The sequence below is a fragment of the Chiloscyllium punctatum genome, chromosome 41 (assembly GCF_047496795.1).
Source record: "Chiloscyllium punctatum isolate Juve2018m chromosome 41, sChiPun1.3, whole genome shotgun sequence".
In the NCBI taxonomy this organism is placed as follows: domain Eukaryota; kingdom Metazoa; phylum Chordata; class Chondrichthyes; order Orectolobiformes; family Hemiscylliidae; genus Chiloscyllium; species Chiloscyllium punctatum.
Window position 1 is genome coordinate 22,433,654 of NC_092779.1, and position 18,908 is coordinate 22,452,561.

Consider the following 18,908-nt stretch of genomic DNA (forward strand, 5'->3'; position numbering starts at 1 on the left):
TGCTGCTGGCTTCCTGAAGAAGGAGGCAGCACATCAGAGGGATAGTAGCCTCACTCCACAAAAAAAATGGCCAAATGCCCAATCTGGAAAATCATTTTCCAAATTCACACACTACTCCAAACAGCACTCCAGACAGGGATTGAAGCAATTTCTGGAACTATTCGGGTAGCAGCTGATGTTGCAAAAGGGGTAGAATGCTCCTTGGAAACCTCCAGCGACTAGATCTGTTTGGTAATTTATGTTGGCAGCGATAACACTGAAAGAATCAAGAGCTTCAGGATACTGAATAAGTGAGAAAATCAGGTAGCTAGAATGGTTAGATTGTACAATTGTTTAAAGGATTTTAATGCATACAATTTTCTCAAACTGAATTCTGCTTGCAGGAGTCCACATTGAGCACAAAATAGGCAATCACAGGTTAAAATATTCTGTATGGAGCTGTCAAAGTGGGGCACTGTTACCCATTGGAGCTAGTTAATTGTAAATTGGTTAATCTCTTTGAAAAAGGGGTTAACTAGATAGTCATTTATAGCAAGGAACGAAGATGATATGGATACTCAGCATGTTAATTACTCTCTGCTGGCTATATTTCACTAATTCCAATGTAGTTGTGAGCATGTTCTCCATCTGATGTGTTTGGATAACATCAGTTATCAATTTTACTGTTTTATCATGATAAAATATATTGTATGATATTTGAGGGACTTTACCACCTTCCCTACCTGGACATCTCAGAAGCGAGGAGGAAAGCTGGAGAGGTTGGTGGTGAAGGGTTGACGGTGGAAAAAAAATCTCTCTTCCAGAGAGTTTGTTAAATAGAAAGTGATGGACCACTTTCGCTGAAGTGCAATCAAAAGGTCAGCAGCCTCAACAGCACCACTACCAGTGGTGACCATTGCTGAGGTCACATTAGTACCATGGCGGCTTGAAGGCTCATAGTTTCCATGGGCAAGCTGAGTCCAGGCAAGCAGGCCATGTTGATGGGAAGGGAAGTATACTGTTACTGTAGCAGCTCCTGTGGTGCAAGGGTGACACATATTAGGGCACATCCACTTGGGTCATGGAGTGGTCATTAAGGAGTGCACCACCATACCTCAAAATGCAAGCCTTTCCCTCCAGGATTCCACTTGGTTTTAGCTGGCTATGTGCTGATGGGCCCTTCTGGTGTGGACAAAATGCAAGTAGGAGGAGCAAAACATAGCATTTCCTCCGGCCCTTAAGTGGCTTAGCTGGCCACCAAGTGAGAAGCTCATGCTGTTGAGGTTTCCACTGCAAAATGATGGCAGGGAGACACTGGATTCATCTTCTGAAGCTTTCCCATACCACATTAAATGCCCTCCCACTTCCCAGACAGTCCCCAATGGTCTGAGGACATTCAACCCTGAGGCTTACGATAAACAAAATTGGCAAGTCGGAAATGACCAGCTGGTTCCTGAAGCTTGCTCCATATCAGGATGAACTGCATTTAATCACTGAACTTAGCAACCTCCCTCAGAAGCTCAAGATTAGAGGTGAGCACTGTAACAGAGGACAAGGAGAGCTGTCGGCTATCCACAAAGACGTTCTGATCTCCAATTTAGAACTAACATGAGAAACACCCATGTGCCAAACAAATGAAGGGAACTGTTGCACAGCATCAGTCAATCCTTGGTGGAATCTGCTTATCCACATTATGAGCATTTTAAGAACTCTAATGGCAGTTGGCTCTCGGGAAACTGACAAAACAACTTCAGTAAACTGAGCAATCATTCACACTGTGCGCTGTCACTCTACAAGTCAGATGAAGTAAACATTAAGCGCTTCTTGTAAACAAAGCTTTTTGAAGAGGCTTATTGTGTGTTCAGGTACCTAATCAAATACATGTCAAAATATGTTGGTGCAAAAACTGCGATGTGATGATCCAATAGAGAATATATTGGATATCAAACCACTGCACACAGCAAATTCTCCTTTGGAAATACAGCTGAATGAATTACAATGTATGAAGGCTAACTCATCCATGAATTCGCTCAAACTAGTACAATTGGCAAAAGTCAACATCATCTGTCTCAATACATTACCATTCCCCTATCTGATAGTGATATTCATTATAAAGTAAACCCTGGAGTAAATAAAGGTTTTTCAGTACAACTGAGAAAGAGAGCGCATTACTCTAAGTTAATGATAAACTAAGTATGCAAGGAACTTGGAAGAGTAGTAAGACAGTACAGACCCTGTAAGAGAGCATGTCTAGATGCCCAATACCACGGAGAAGCAAGACAGCATAGAATCTATGCAAGGCAACCAGCAGATGAGAGTCTGGGGAAGAAAGGCAATCCATTAACTTACCTGCAGCAGTCCAAAAATGATTACTGCAGAGTCCTCTCAAAAAACATTCCCCACACATGACCCTCATGATTGGCATCAGCAAAGCTTCTACACTGGTGGGTATCACTGCCAGACCCGAACCTTGAATTATTCTCATCATATATTCATGCAAGCAAATGTTCCAGCAATGTCTGCTGGATGGCAATTGGAAGCAGAAAATCTGACTAATGTTTTGTTTTAATTTAATAGCATCTCCTCATTGTGTAAAGGATTTGGGATCCTGGAATAGGATCTTTGAGATGCTCACTGCTCGCCATAAATAGCTCAGTGTGAGTGGGGCTATTTAGATCAATTGATAGATCAATAGGAGATTGATTGAAAGGAAGAAGATTATTTGATAGATAAAAGATGGAAGATATACAGTGTTCAGAGAATATTGTCTTAATAATGTGGCAGGAGAAAGTGAGGACTGCAGATGCTGGAGATCAGAGGTAAAAATGTGATGCTGGAAAAGTGCAGGAGAATCGACGTTTCGGGCATGAGCCCTTCTTCAGGAAGGGCTCATTGTTAATAATGTAGCAGTAAGATTAGACACTAGTACATCTCTGATGTCCATATATAGCTGTATTTGGTGTTAAAATGTGACAAACAGACTTCTAAAGAAGCTAAAGCATGAAGACAGCTCTGGAATTTGCCTTTTCCTCGACCAGTCTGTTTTGAATCTAAAATCATAGATATGGGCATCAAATCACACAAGAGTTGGCAGCAATGAAATCTATTGTCTAGAAAATCGTGGCAGTAGTGAAGATCAAGAAATTGATCTGACGTTGGCTGGAGGTGAAAAGCACTAAAAAAAACACTTTCCAATTTTAAAAAAAGTCATCGATAAAAGTTGAAAGGTATCTAGCAGCCAGAAGAGCTAAATAGCTGAACAGCTGCTGTGACAAAAAAAACTCTCTGACTAGAAAACTTCAGAAGAAAGATGGTCAAAGGCAACTGTAAACCGGGTAACAGGCGAAATTAAACGTCAGAGAAAACAAAACACAGCAAGAGCAGTAAAAGGCCATTAGCAGCCAAGGAGATAAATCTTGACCAAATAACCTCAAAAACACTGATTACTTGATACCCGAAGCAGTTTAGATTCTTTAGGGAAAATGCAATATAACACTAAAGCAGTTCAATACTGCAATACTAACTTTCTTTAGATAGGGGTAACCACATCACTTGTTTCTTGAAGAATTAACACCATCACCTAATCCAGATTCTAATGACGGAGAAGAAGAAGCAACTTCATTTCCCCATACACTCCTGTGGTTCCATCAATGCAAGGCCTTTCCTCAAGCTGATCTAATAGAAGCCTGTAGAGAAAAACAAAGCTCCAAACTTCACCTTATGTTTCTATACCCTGTCACAGATAGACCTCGCAACTGAAAGAAGTGTCAATACAAAATCATAAAATATCAAATACTAGTTTCTTGTCACAAATGTGATATCAAGACCTCATATTATTCAAGACAAAAGTGCCCAGCCTTTCTCTAAAAATGTATTCATTGTAAGAAAATAAGTAATTCATGCCTTGTACCAAACCTTGATTCTGTAATGAAACAAGTTTCTTTATATATGGAACTCTTTATAAATGGGCAACATCACTCTTTTCTCAGAGAAAATGCAATGCAAATGCTATTGCCAGAGATGAAGAAACAACTCAACTTTCTTATATATTCCTGCAGTTACACTGATGTAAGGCCCTTCAGCAAGGACTAGCCTTTGTAGTTAGACTATTCCATGGTATGTGGTCAGGCAGCTGGGTGAATTGAATCGCTGATCCAACTGAAGCCAACAGTGAAAAAGAAAGCTTGTCATCTTTCTATTAAGTGTTCCTATACCTTTTTAAAGACTTTCCTGACTCATATGTCAACCCAAATGAATCGAATCAAAGACCTGCGGAGGCATTACCTGTAAACATTGTTGAACAAAGTAAGTGAAGTAACTAACTTCTGAAGACACATAAATGTGAATCAGTGCTTCTGACAGGGGAAAAAAGTTGGCATGGAATATTGTGTAAAGTTTTAGGATCCTGAATCAGCCTGATGACGATGTCATTAAGCTGTTCCACACTGGGTCTAAATAGTACAGTTTGGGTGGAGTTAGTTAGATTGACCAATAGCTAGATAGGAGATTGAGCCATTGAAAAGACATTGATTCAGAGACAGAAAATGGAAGACAGAGTTCAGGGAATAGTCTCAGAAACAGTAAGATTAGAATCTGGCATACCTCAGATGTCAAAGTACATTTAGTTTTAATGTGAAATAAAGCTTTTGAAAGAATTCTAAGCTTGAAGGCAGTTCTTGGCCTTGACTTCTCATTGACCAGTCTGTCTTGAACCCAAAGTCTTACATCTGGTAATAAAGCTATGTGATATAAGACTTCCACCACCTCAATTCTATTGTAGTCAATTTGTAAGTTTCATGTCTAAAACCAATGTTTTGTGTGTTGACTGTGGTTTGGTTGAAATTAGGAGAAAGTGAGGACTGCAGATGCTGAGTTGAAAAGTGTGGCGCTGGAAAGTCACAGCAGGCCAGGCAGCATCCGAGGAGCAGGGGAATCGACATTTCGTGCATAAGCCCTTCTTCAGGAAATTGGTTGAAATTAGCTGATATGATTTGTAACTGGAGACTGAATTATTACCTGAATTACCTGAATTATTGCCTGAGCTGGTGTGCATAGCTTGGTTATTGACTGAGTGCAATTGCCATGAAACCATCAGCAAAGCTGATGATCCTTTTGTCACCAAACCTACAGGAAATTGCAGCTGGATATCAAATTATCCTTAATGTAAAATTCTTCCTTTGGCTGTCTTCCCAGCATCAGAAGCACGAGGTGCCATTTAATTCTCTTTCACCAGGAGAAATGGCTCCTTTTTATTACTGTATGAAAACGTTGCAGTTGGGAGATTCCGTGGATCTCATACTCTCCTCCAGATTTCTCCTCACGGTGGAATTTCGCTCATGCTGATACAGGTTGTTTCTGTTAAACTTGCATTGACGTTAGAGCGGTAATGTGGGAGAAGCCCAAAGCCAAGAATCACCAAGATTTCTTTGAAACTAGTTGACTTTGTTATTCAAAAATGCTAGTGCTGCTAAGTGCTTTGTATTAAAAGTGCACTTGGAATAGATTGACACCAAAGCTAAGTTCTGTCATATCTTGACATGGCTAAACATTTCATAATATCAAAGTGCGTATGTAAAATGAGGTTTTTGCGACTTCAGTCAGCTCAAAGCTAGATCTATATTTTATCACTGAATGGAGTCCTGGGTGTCACTTTTCATTAATGTCATGAACATGGTTTGGATTATAAAATGCAAAACATCGGCACTTTTTAAGCAGCACTATAAATTCATCCCCTGTCAAAAATCACTTTAGAAGTTTATGTTTTATTGAGTGGTTTTAAGATGATAATATGAAGTGGTAATAATTTTGATTGTTCTTACCTTCCTGGTAGCAATAACACCAAGCTGCCTTTTACTGTTCCATTGTTGACCAGCTGGTCAGATTTTCATAGCCTTCATTGCTAATGCAATGATGTGGGAATCCTCTGAAATCTTGCAGTGACACCTATACTCAGTACTGTGCTTTCAATGTGATCATACTTATGGTTCAAACTTCACTGGGTCTCTAACAGGAATGTCATACTAGAAGTAGAACCAGATGATTATAGGAACATGCACAAATATGAACTATGAGTAGAGGTAAGCTATTTGGCCCTTCATACCTGTTACACCATTCAATAAAGATCATCGGTGATCTGTTTGTGTTTCAAATTCCACATGCCTATCTATCTTGGTCAATCAAGCATCTATCAACCTCTGCCTTAAAAATATCGGTTGGCTCCACCCCCACGTCTCTATGAGGCACACAGAGTTCCAAAGTTGCACAATCCTCTAAGAGTAAAGATTTCCCCTCCTCTCTGTCTGAAAACAGTATCCCCAAGTTCCAGACTGACCCATGAGAGTAAACATTCTTTCCATATCCCCACATCAGAATCTTACACACGACAATCAAATCACCCTTTGCTCTCTGAACTCCAGTGAAAACAAGCCTGACCTGTGTGACTGTTCTGTATAAGACAACACAATCATTCCAAGATCAATTCAGTAAACCTCCTCTGAACCACCACCTGTCCACTCACATCTTTCTTAGAATCAGGACACCAAAACTGTTACATTATTTGAAATGTGGTCTCACTAATGCCATATATAACTGAAGCAAAACATCCTTACTTTCATGTTCAATTCCTCTCACAATAAAGGCTAGCCTCCCATTCGCCTTCCTGATGATGTGATCTATCTGCATCCTAACCTTTTTTTATTCATGCCTCAGTACACCTAGGTCCCTCTGCCTTTTGGAATTCCCAGTTATTTTCCATTTAAGTAATACTCTTCTTTACATTCATTTGCTTTTATTCTGATCTCCAGAAGGTGCTACTTTAAGAAGCTAACTCAAAAGCATTCTGTGAATTGCTCATTGAGGCTGCTATTAACAATCTGAGTTTGCCAGTTATATGTAGACTGGAATCATCCATCGTGATTGCCATCCTTTTGTCTTAAGCATCCAATATTCCTTCTTGTGACTCGTCTTACAGTGTGGTTACAGTATGGAGATCTGTCACTTAAATCTGCATGCAACTTCTTCTCCTACTATTTGAAAAACACAACAGGCCACTATCAGCGCCTATTGTGAGAGTGACTGTATTAACATGCATTTCCGCACAAGACAACTAATGGGAAAGTTATCACATAAGGCTTCTTTGACAGCTTGTTCCACACCTGTGACTTCTTCCAGCAAGGTCAGCTGGACACATGAAAAACACTGGGCTGCAACACTCCTCAAAGCCACACACACAATCCAACTTGGAAGTATGTCACATTTATTGCAGTCACTGTGCTGAAATCACAAGTCTCCCATCTAACAGCATTCTGGGTCTACCAACACCTCTTGGGTGACATCATTCCAAAGGATGGCTGGCCACCACCTCCTTAAAGTCAATAAGTGATGGAGAATAGATGCTGCCCTTGCCAGGAATACACATATATGCATATCCCAACACCAATTAAATAAGTAGTGGATTGGAAACGCATTGGAAGAGGTGGGAAGAAGGGGCTGAAAACTTTAAGAATCTGAACGCAAAATCCAACTACCCATTTCTGGGGTTTATAGACGTTAAATGAAAGGGCAAAAGAGAATTACACCCAGAAGATAGTTTGTCAATTTAAATATTTAATTAATTTGACCATCTGAAATTTAGACAGTTAAATGGTGGAACAGCTTTGACTGGCTGAATGACTTACTTTTTTTCCTAGAGACATCTTATGGCCTATCAGATGATTTGGGGACTTGTGACTGCAGAAACATTTAAAAGCAATGTAAATAATATTCCTACACACCTGAAGATTAGTGCAATCTCCTCTTATGTCTGAAATATTAAAAAGTGCAATAATAACATGGATAAAGATCTGGTTTCAGTATAAATAGGAATATTTGTGAAATTATGAAGAGAGAGTAAGGAAATTGATCTAATTGGATAGTTCTTTCAAAGAGCCAGCATAAATTCATTGGGTCAAATGGTTACCTTTTGTGTTGAATGCAGCTATAATTTATGAAAGCAGTATACAAGTATTTCCTTTGGGGAATGTGTTGAATTTCACAGACAGCTTGAGTCTTCTCTTCATCTGTTGAAATCCCAGAAGGTCCCAGATGCTCTCCTGGCCGAGCTCTTGGCTGTTGACATTTAGTTGCTCTTCAGCAACTCTTCTGTTCTGGATCATTTGGGAGATAGGAAACCTTCCAACTTAGAGAAGTTCTATCTCCCTGCCAATCTACTACTGCCCGAAAAACATAAAAGTTCCTTCATTGAATATTTTAGTTCCTTCCCTGTATCCTGTGAGCATTTGATTGGTTTCCCAGTATAGGTTGAATTTATACATTACACAAGCAGCAAATTCTAGTTAAGCAAAGTTGATACAGATATAAAATTTGCAACAGTTATTTTCATGCAAGCATTCTGTCCATTCTGTTACCGTCAGTACATGATATGCTTAATCTCGGCAGCGCAATTTGTTAACCTTTCAGGGCCACACTGAAACATATTTCCTACAACATTGGCTGTAGTGATTGCAATGAGATGGACCTTATAGAATATGAGTTCCCTGATTGACCAGATTAACCACCCTAATCAGGGAGTCTTGGCTGACAGATACATGGAGGAATGTCAGAGGTTTTATTCATTCTGAGAGAGGGCTTGGAGGAAGTTGGATCAGTGTCAAGGACTTTCAACATGCAAATAAAGGGTGAATTGATGACAGGATACAGATTTCTGTGGAGTTATTTCAGTGAGTACATTTCAAATATTTAATTGATGATGAAGCATATTGGGACAGTCTGTGTTCATGAAAGTGGTCATATAAATGCACGTCTTTATTTCCTCCTTCCTTCCTTTCTCTTTTTCATTCTTCAGCCCAGTAATATTTAGTTGATCCTTGGTGACATCCTGCTAATAATCTGGGGCATCGGGACATCATGTTACTTCCTTTGGCTGCAAAAAACTCAGAGAATGAAACCGAGCTCCAGCAAACTCTCAGCTGCTACTTAATAAAGGTCTCCATGCCCAGGAACCCCTTTGGTTAGTGTTGCATCTCTCAAATCATTGGCACCCTCACTTAAAGTCAAGTGGTAGAAGACATGGGACAAGTTGTGGGGTCTGGGGACAAGGAACAGGGCTTGATTATGGACCTTGCAGGACAATTACACGACATCACTATGTCACATAAAATGTAGATCACTGCAAACCATGTTGAGTCATTCTGTGGAGAAACTCCAAATTGTGGACCATCATGTGAAGCATTGTTAATTGTAATCCCTCCCCCCCTTGTCAATCAAAAATCTGTAACTATCAAGTGAATAACCAAGAGTTTCTGATAGTTGTAGTTGGAGGTGTGTGTAATTGTGAGTAACTGTGTACTACGTGTCTGTTCCTATGGTTCCTGGTTAGGGCACCAAACTTAGCATTGAAGCAGTATTCTGCAGGCTGCACTATCAACATTATTTTGGTTGTCCTCTATTGCCACATGCTTTACCCCTTTAGAAATCTTCTATTTGTGAAATATTTAATTCCTAATGAGTTTCGCTTCCTCCAGCAGGATTTCTATTCCATCTGTAACTCCACTGATAGCAGACTTCTCAGCTGAATGCCAAGCAAGTATTGCATTAAACAAACAGTATCGAGGTCAGAACCCAGTGCCAGGCTTTACATACACTTGGTACATGGTCTGGACATGGCTGATCAAAATCTGTGAGGAGTTTGGTATATTTGACCAGTGCACCACCCGAAGTGTGCTTGGACTTAGTAAGGGAAACAATCCTTTTATGTTTTGATATTGCTTGTGGGATTTCATCACTAGCACCTGCATTAGTCTTTCTGAATGCAGATTGGCTAAGAGTTTGTAAAATTGCCTGAACAAAGACCATCACTATCAAAAGCTCAGAGCTCTGAGAGAAGAAAAGACTTGGAGTTTCATCTTTTCTCTGATGTTGTTAATTACATTCATGAAATGACACAACCCTGGAAACTGTGAAAGCTTTATTGTTTGAATGTTCAACAAGGGAGTGGAATTTAACGAATCACCCAAGGTCTTAGTTACATTTTCACATGTATCAGTGAGCTATGGATTAAATAGTTTAATTAAATAAGTTATAACTTGAAGTCAATTCTGTGGGGTTCTATCTAAAAACTGGGTCATGACCCATTGTCTATCGATGCTTTATCCTGAACCATTCTCCTTGATGATTCATAGTGTTTTATTATTGCCTTCCACTCTCAGGACACAGTGAGTAGGTAGGATGGCCTCAGTTGGATCTGGAATTGAATTCACTATTGCCACACTAAAAAGACTCAGGACCTATGCTTGGGGAGTGGGGGCTGCAGGCTTAGGGGGAAAGGGCTTATGACAATGTAAAGGAGGCAACTATATTTGTATGAAGGTGATCCTGTAAAACCTTGGTGGGAATAGGGTCATGTGGGTAAGGAATACTGTGGCTTCAAGAGTGTAGGGGTGGTGGGTTGGGGTGGATGCTGTAGGGGAGGATAATGTTTATCCACGTTGCCAAATTCTGAAAGGTGAGGAGGGTGGTGGTGGGAAAGGGAAGCAGGTGCAAGCTCATACAAATGGGTTTTGTGGGGAGGTGCAAAGCCTAGGGGCCTCACAGAAGAGGCTGGTGGTAGTAGAGTGGCAAAGTCACTGGACCAGCGATCTGAAAACCCAGGCGAATGCTTTGTTGGCATTCATTCGAATCCCACAATGGCAGATGGCGAAATTAGGATTCAGCAAAATGTGGAATAGAGAGCTGTACTAATGGAAACCATGCAAACACTGCCATGTGTTGAGCAAATATTAATGGACTTCTGGTTTATCGATATTCTTAAGGAAATGATCTGCTATTCATCCTTGGGTCTGGCCTACATTTGACTAGAGACCCATTGCAATGTGGTTGACTTTTAATTTTCCTTTGATGAATTAGGGATGGACAATAAAAGCTGGTCTAAACCATGGTACCCATGAAAAGGCCTATATAAAAGGCTATCAAGAAGGGAATCTAGATGTCTGTGTTTCACCAACACACAAAACCTGAGACTGGGACCCATTGCCTGAAGAATGTTTGCTGTCTCCTTCCACTGTGCTGGAGACTGATGTATAAAAATGGAAAAGAAACTGGGTGACCCGGAACTCTCTTTGTCAGAGGCTGAAGAGATGTCTTTAGGCAAAGCAATGCATTGGGCTGAGACCATCCAACTGGTACCTACAAGACAGAAGAGAGCCAATGGTTGGAAGTGATGTACTATGAATTACACTGACAGTGTGCTCAATGTGAGAGTTACACTGGATGAAGGCTGTGCTTACTCACTTGGCAGGAAATGGATGTTCTGGGATTCCTGCAGGAACAGTCCCAGTCTTGTCTGGTGGGGGACAAGAATCTCTCCTGATAGAGGGTGAGGAGTCTGAAGTCCACCGATCCTTGCTCTTTCTATCTTGTTTTGGGCTGTTTCCACCTATAAATAGAGAATGGGAGGGGTGGATGGCACAGCTGTTAGTTCTGGTGTAGAGGGTTGAAAGCTGGTGAGGTGTCCCAGATGAGAGAGTGAGGAAGCAGCACGGAAGCCATGCAGGGTCAGTGATGCAGGATGTTGAGGATTAGGGGCAGGAATGTCAGTGAGTGAGGGAGATTGTTTTGTATGCAATCAGGAGAGTGACAGAGCATGTGCCTTGTTGAGAGGTGTGTGTATATTAGCAAGAGAGTGAGGGTGAGGTAACAGAGACAAGATTAAAGCACTAACCTTGGAAGAGCAAAGAAGGTATTGGCCTCTTTATGGCACTGTTGACCATTCCACCCGACCGTCAAGGTGGCACTGATCCAGTTGGCAAGCTTGGACCAGGCTTTCAGAGTCCAGTGATGTGGTCTCCTGTGCCAATCCTCTGGGAGAAGGATGACTCTTGTTGAGACCACCTCAACCACATGACCTCCACTATTGGAGAACTGAGGTGCCATAATTCCCGTCTCTGACTTCACAGCGCACATTCATCAATGAGAAAGGCACCTTTGGAATGTCCATACTCAACTGGGCGCACAATGGCCTTTTAAAGATGGTGCATATGCCAAGGATGCTGGTCTTTTGGCAAATATCTAGTGAGTGGCGAGTTCCTCCAGAAACAAATTGAGCAAGAGGGGTGCCCTAGGGGCAGGGCAGGTAGTTAATAAAACAAGGTTGATAAGACGTGGCAAGAAATCTTGCCAGATCTCACAGAGAGAAATCTTCAACGAAAATCAATAAAACTGACAATAAACTAAAAATGGTAAGAGTGAACCCAAAGTCAGTTCAATAATGGCTGCCTGAAGACAAACATGCATTAATCCTACAGCAGTAAGAGTGGATTGGTATAAATTCTTACCTGACAGAATTGGCATCACATTGTATCTAAAGTGCCTGTGAATATGAACCAACTTGCAGTGTGAGCACCATTCTGAAAGAGATTAATGAATTTCAGTGTTTGATACAACAGGCAATGCAAGTATGGAACTGATTAAAAACAGTGCAGAAAAATAATTTAGAAAATCTAAGACAAATTGAATTCATAAGGATTGGATTATTAGTTCAATTGCCCACTTTTCAGTAAAGATCTGCAAAGAAAGAAAGAATTGATGTGTTTATACATTTAATCCACTGACCCAAGGCTGCTGTGTTATTTGCATTGACTTCAGCAATTTGCCGCAAGCGCTTGCTATTGTAAATGATTAATTCATCCACTGGTACTTTTGACTTACAAAAAGTATCCTGTGCTGCTGTTTCTGATTATCTTCTGGTGCATGTGAGTGAAGATTGAGGTGTGACGGACGTTGGCAAGAAGCACGAGGAATGGCATGAAACCCATGCTGCCTCTTCCAGAACAGCGAGTTGTAATCCAGTGGGGTAATGGCAAGGTTCAGCAGAAGGCCTAGCCCCTGGAATCAGGTCGTCCTGCCTCACGACAGCTGCTAGGCAACCAGAAACTGGCAGCCCATGTGCTCACCAGCACCATGGAAGATTGTGGCGGCTGCAGGTAAAGCACCCCAGGGGACGCAGAGTCAAGTAGCAACTGAGGCAAAGGCATCCAATGTGGCTGGGGTGGGTGTTCTCAGTTTAGGGATCTCGGAAGGAAGTTTGGGGGGGTGGGTGCTAATGGGTGGGTGAAGGGGTATTGGAAGCATGGTTAATGGGTGGCTCCCAGTTGGCACCCCCTTATCCAGTGCCCAATTCCTAAATCAGCCAATGATTGGCCACCTCTCCTCACCTCACCACCTTCACCTCCAATGGCCCTTACATTCCCACAGCAAGGTGACAGGGTGCCCATAAGGTAAACAGCTTTAAAGGGCGCTACATGATGACAGGCCCAATCTACAACAGCAGCAGTTAATCCCCGCAGCATCTGACTGAGGCCCTTAATTGGGCAACAATTGATCACTTAAAGGCCTGAAGTGGAGTGGGAAGGTCAACTATGAAGATGATTCTCATGGAGGAAGAAAGGCAGCTGGGTTTTGGAATAGCATCACGCCAGCTTCTGAAGTGCCCTTCCTGCATCCAAGACACCCTTATCTGGAAGCAGACAACTCCACTTCAAGAGACAAAAACCGGGACCATTGTCTCCTCAGGACATGTGAATCCACATTATCACCTATACACATGGAGCTGGATTTACTACTCCAATGCCAGTTGGTTTGATAATAGGGGGTGGAGCTGCAAACTCCATTTGGCACTGTACCCATCCTGTTTCAACTCCATTTTACCCCAGGTGGTAAGTCATCAGGCAGCCTGCCCTATGGGCTACTGAGGTTTTAAATACCCACTTGAGCACCCAGTGAAGGGTCACCTCTTGCTGAAGCTGCTAATTACCGAGCTGCAGGGGCCAGAAAGCCTGGGTTCGAGACCCACCTGCTCCAGAGTTGTGCTGTAACATGCCTGAAGAGGTTGAGAAACACACAGTAATCCCCCAGTACCTGCGGGAGATACATCCCAAGACCTACGGTGGAAGCCTGAAACCGTGGCTAGGTGCGAACCCATTCATTTAAATGGGAAACGTACCTTGCCAGCAGCCTCCTGCTCCCAGCTTCTGGAACCTTTTACATGTTCTGAAACCGCGGTAACCAGACCCATGTATGCATTGGTCATTCTGTATCTATAACCAGCTGCAGTAGAACTTCTAGAACTTAAGTACTTTACAGTCACTTTTTATTATCATCCTGCACTTTTTAAACTCTATTCCCATGCTTATCTTTTTTTCACTCTGTAACAAGACTTAAAGTATCTATACCTAGGTACTCTGTAACTAAGATGGCACTGAGAGTGATAGTACAAACTTTTCACTGCAGTCATTCAAGCACATAAGACAATAAAGGCTATTCTATTCTATTCTAGAGGTTTATATCAAGTATCCATCCTGGCTGCTGGCCCTGTGTAGACTAGTGGCAACCAAGAGGGAAACTTGTTCCTGGCCCTCTGGAACAATTGTACACTATTTCCACACTCTTCAATTTGGAGACTTTACTCTTGATTACTCCATGTTTTATATTGGCATCGCAAACCAAATATGACACTGAATTATTTAAGGAAATGGGAGGGTAGATGAACAGTACTTTGTCTGAGTTAAAACACAGTCAGCAGTTTTGAATGACCGCAAGTTTATGGAGACAAAAACCAGAGATTGCTGGAAAATCTCAGCAGGTCGAGCAGCAGCTGTGGAGAGAAATCAGAGTTAATGTTTTGGGTCCAGTGACCCTTCTTCAGAACTGAACGTCTTTGGATGTTGGAGCATGGGAATTCAGCCGAGACTGCGTTCAAATTGTCAAGTCTAGAGGTAACAAATGACTAACTGAGCATTTGAAATGCAGGTTTGCTGAGACATGGCAGAGTCCTTCAGTGATATAAATGTGGAAACGGGCAGTCTTAATCATAACAGGGGGTTTTGATACTTGAAAACTCACATCTGTGGTCAACTATGACAACAAGAGTTGAAAACAATCCAGATTAGCCTCAACCCATTACCAAAGAGTGAGAAAGAAACAATGGGGAGAATGGTTTGAGATTAAACCCAAAGGCAATAGTTTTCATCTTCCCAATAGTTATTGAGAGGAAATTACTCCTCCTTCTGTACTGGAATTGGAAATGGTAGAAGAGTTGTGAAAGATTCCTAGTGAGATCGAGTTGGGTATGGTCAATTGCATACTCATAAACACTGACACTGTATTTTCAGGTGGTGCTGCCAAAGAACAGCATATATTTGAGAATTGGGAGGAGACCAAGTATAGGTTTTTGAGGGGCATCAGTGATAACAATGCAGGATTTGGACAAGGAACCTTTGAAGGTGATACTCAGGCTCTGACAACATAAATAAAAATGGAAGCATGTGACTGAGCTGGATGATGATGGAGAGATATAGTAGAATTAGGATGAGGACATCAACCATGCCAAAAGGTTTCAGGTAACTCTGAAAGGAGAGTGATAGGTTTGTACTCACATCAAAAATGGAATCATCTCAACTTAATACTTGGGGTCAAGAGTGCGTTGCTGGAAAAGCACAGCAGGTCAGGCAGCATCCGAGGAGCAGGGGAATTGACATTTCAGGCATAAGCCCTTCATCAGGAATGCCTGAAACATTAATTCTCTTGCCCCGTGGATGCTGCCTGACCTGTTGTGCTTTTCCAGCACCACACTCTCGACTCTGATCTCCAGCATCAGTCCTCACTTAGTACTTGGCAAAAAAGCAAGACCATTTGCACATCAGAAACTGATTTCTGAAGAGTCATACCAGACTTGAAGCATTAACTCTGCTTCTCTGTTCACAGATACTGGTAGATCTGCTGAATTTCTCCAGAATCTTTTCTGTTGGTTCCATCATACTCCTGACTCGTGCCTTGTAGAAATGAACAAATACTGGGGACCTCTAAAGTGAGTGACTCACTGCAAAATTCCCAGCCTCTGACCTGTACCTGTAGCCACAGTATTTATGCAGCTGGTTCAATTCTCCCTTGATGCTGATAGTTATTGCCTGGCACTTACTAACCTAAGTCTGAATGCTGGTTAGCCATTGCTCCATAGGGAAACAAACTGCTTCAATACTTGAGGACATTATGCAGTTCTAGAGAACATCCCCATTTCTGATGAAAGAAAGACCATAGATGAAGCAGCTGAAGATGTTTGACCCACAGACACTACTCTGATGAGCTACTGCTGCAATGTCTCATATTTGGGATTACTTCCATCAGGCTTCACTGACTTGATTTGCACCAGGCTTAACTCTGAACTGTGAAGAGTTTACCCCCAATTCTCTTTGACCTCAGTTTTGCGAGACCTCCTAATGCTACCCTCAGTCAAAGTGGTCTTGATGTCATGGTGAATCATTCTCACCTGTCTTCTGGAATTCCCAAGGCTTTGGTGAAGTCGGAAGACGAGTGACTCTGGCAGAGCCCAAACTGAGAGTCAGACAGCTGGTTATTGCTGAATAAATGCCATTTAATAGCAATACTGATGACTGCCTTCATCATTTTGATGATGATGACCGACCATATGTTCACTGTTTGAGGAATTATTTTAATGAGGCAGCTATTCTCTAAGTTTCCTTGGTAGTGCTCTTACCTTTGCATTAATATGTTTTGTCCTTGAGATCAGTTTGTGTGGAATTCATAAACAACTGAAACATTTCTGTATTTTACAGCATGTTCATTCCATAATAATGACATCTCTACGGCTGAGAAACTGATTGAAGGTTGTACTTCCAGGAGTTAAGAATCAATCCCTAAAGGGATACTCCAAATACACAAACATATGAATTAAAAGTGGAAGGTCATTTAGCCCTCAGTGCCTGCTCCACCATTCCTTAAGATAACTATTGATATTATTGCACCACAACTACAGTTCCTGCTTATCCCGATATCCTTTGACTCTTTTTTATAAACTTAAGAATCTGTCTGGCTTTGCCTTAAGAATTTTCAATGACCCTATCTCTACCACTCTCTTGGGGGAAAAAAAAAGTTCCACAGACACTTCCAGTGAGTGAAAAGTAGTCCTGGTCTGAATTTGTGTTCAACAGGGTGTTTCACATGATCCAGCTATGTGTACTACAACATAAGAAACTGGGAGTGGATACTGAGCTATTGAAGAATGCAACAGACATTTATTCCAACTTACCATTATGTACAAATATCGCATTCTTCAGGCACATGAGTGCCTGAGCTAATATTATGCTAATAAGTCACAACAGAGGAGTATGTTTCCAACACAGCATTATGCTTCGAGTGGTCCGAGGTAAAATGGATTACGAGATCTTTATACCCGCAGGTCACATGCTACCATGCAATATTTATATCATGAACATGTTTCTTATGGCACACAGACATGTTGATTGTGAATCATAATAGATTACTCCTCATCTCTGTCTTAAATGAACGACTCTTATTTTAAACTGTGTTCCATGGTTTTAGTTACTATAAAAGGGGAAGCATCTTTTTAGTATTTGGCCTGTCAACTTCCTTAGGATCCTATATGTTTCAATTCAGAGCACCTTTTGCAGTTTATGTTCTCCGATCGGATGTGTAACATTGGTTCAGGTTAAAAGGGAAGGCTAGGACTATTCAATAATGAACGATAAGTGGCACACTATAGTGATTTATTTTGGCTGAATGCTTTGGAGCTAAAATTTCTGGTTGGGCAAAATTCAATTTACAAACCCAGTGTTGTTTGTGATAATGTTTCTGAAGGTGTTCATAACACATTAAGTCTTCTGATTATCATATTCACTCTGGCTGGAGACTGTTGAGTTCTGGACAAGTACTTGCAGGGAGCAAATATCTTCTGTACTGCTCTTGACAGTCCTTGGTAATTATGCCATTTAAGTTGATATAAAATATATTTATTGGAAAAACAAAATAAACTACCTGGTTATGTAAGCCCATTGCCACTTTTGTTTAGACTTACCAGTGACCTATCTTCTACCACTGATTATTGGACTATAAGATTGTAAGATCTAGACCATTCAGCCCATTGAGTCTGCACCACTATTTGATCATAACTGGTATATTTCTCTCCTGTTTTCTCCCCATAACCGTTGATTCCTTTACTAATCAAGAACGTATCGATCTCTGTCTTACGTACGCCCAATGACTTGACCTCCTTCTGCAGCAATGTGTTCCACAGATTCACCACTGTCTGACTGACCAAATTCCTCCTCATCTCAGTTCTAAATAGTCATCTCTTCACTCTGAGGCTGTGCCCTCAAGTCCTTGTCTCTACTACCAGTGGAAACAGCTACTCTATCCTGGCCCCTCAATCTTCTGTAAGTTTCAATGAGGTTCCCCATCATCCTTCTAAACTCCATTGGGTACAGACCCAGAGTTCTCAATCATATGACAAAGCCTTTCATCCATAGAATAGAGTTTTGTAGAATTCCTATAGTGTGGAAATAGCCCATTCGGCCCAACAGGTCCACACCGACCCTCCGAAGAGTATCCCGGCCAAACCCATTCCCCATTACTCACCATTTACCCCAGATTAATGGACTTAACTTACACCTTCCTGAACACAATAGGCAATTTAGCATGGCCAATTCACCTAACCTGCACAACCTTTGATTGTGGGAGGAAACTGGAGCACCTGGAGGAAATCCACGCAGACATGGGGAGAATATATAAACTCTACACAGACTGTCACCCGAGGCTGGAATCGAACCCCGCTCCCTGGCATTGTGAGGCAGCAGTGCTAACCACTGAGCCACTGTGCTGCCCCTAAAACCTAAAAAAAAATTTAAAATTAAAACTGAAACTAATCCCTGGAGTACATTCTTGTAAACCTTTTCTGGACCTCTCCAATGCCAGCACAGGCCATGGGCTGAGCTTAGAGAAAGAAGAATTGTTGGCAATGAACTTCCCAAATCAGAACGCCACATGCTGTCAGCAGTAGTAGCTGAAAATACAACATGGTGACCGTGATGGTGTTGTGAAGACTTTAACAGCCTTATTATACA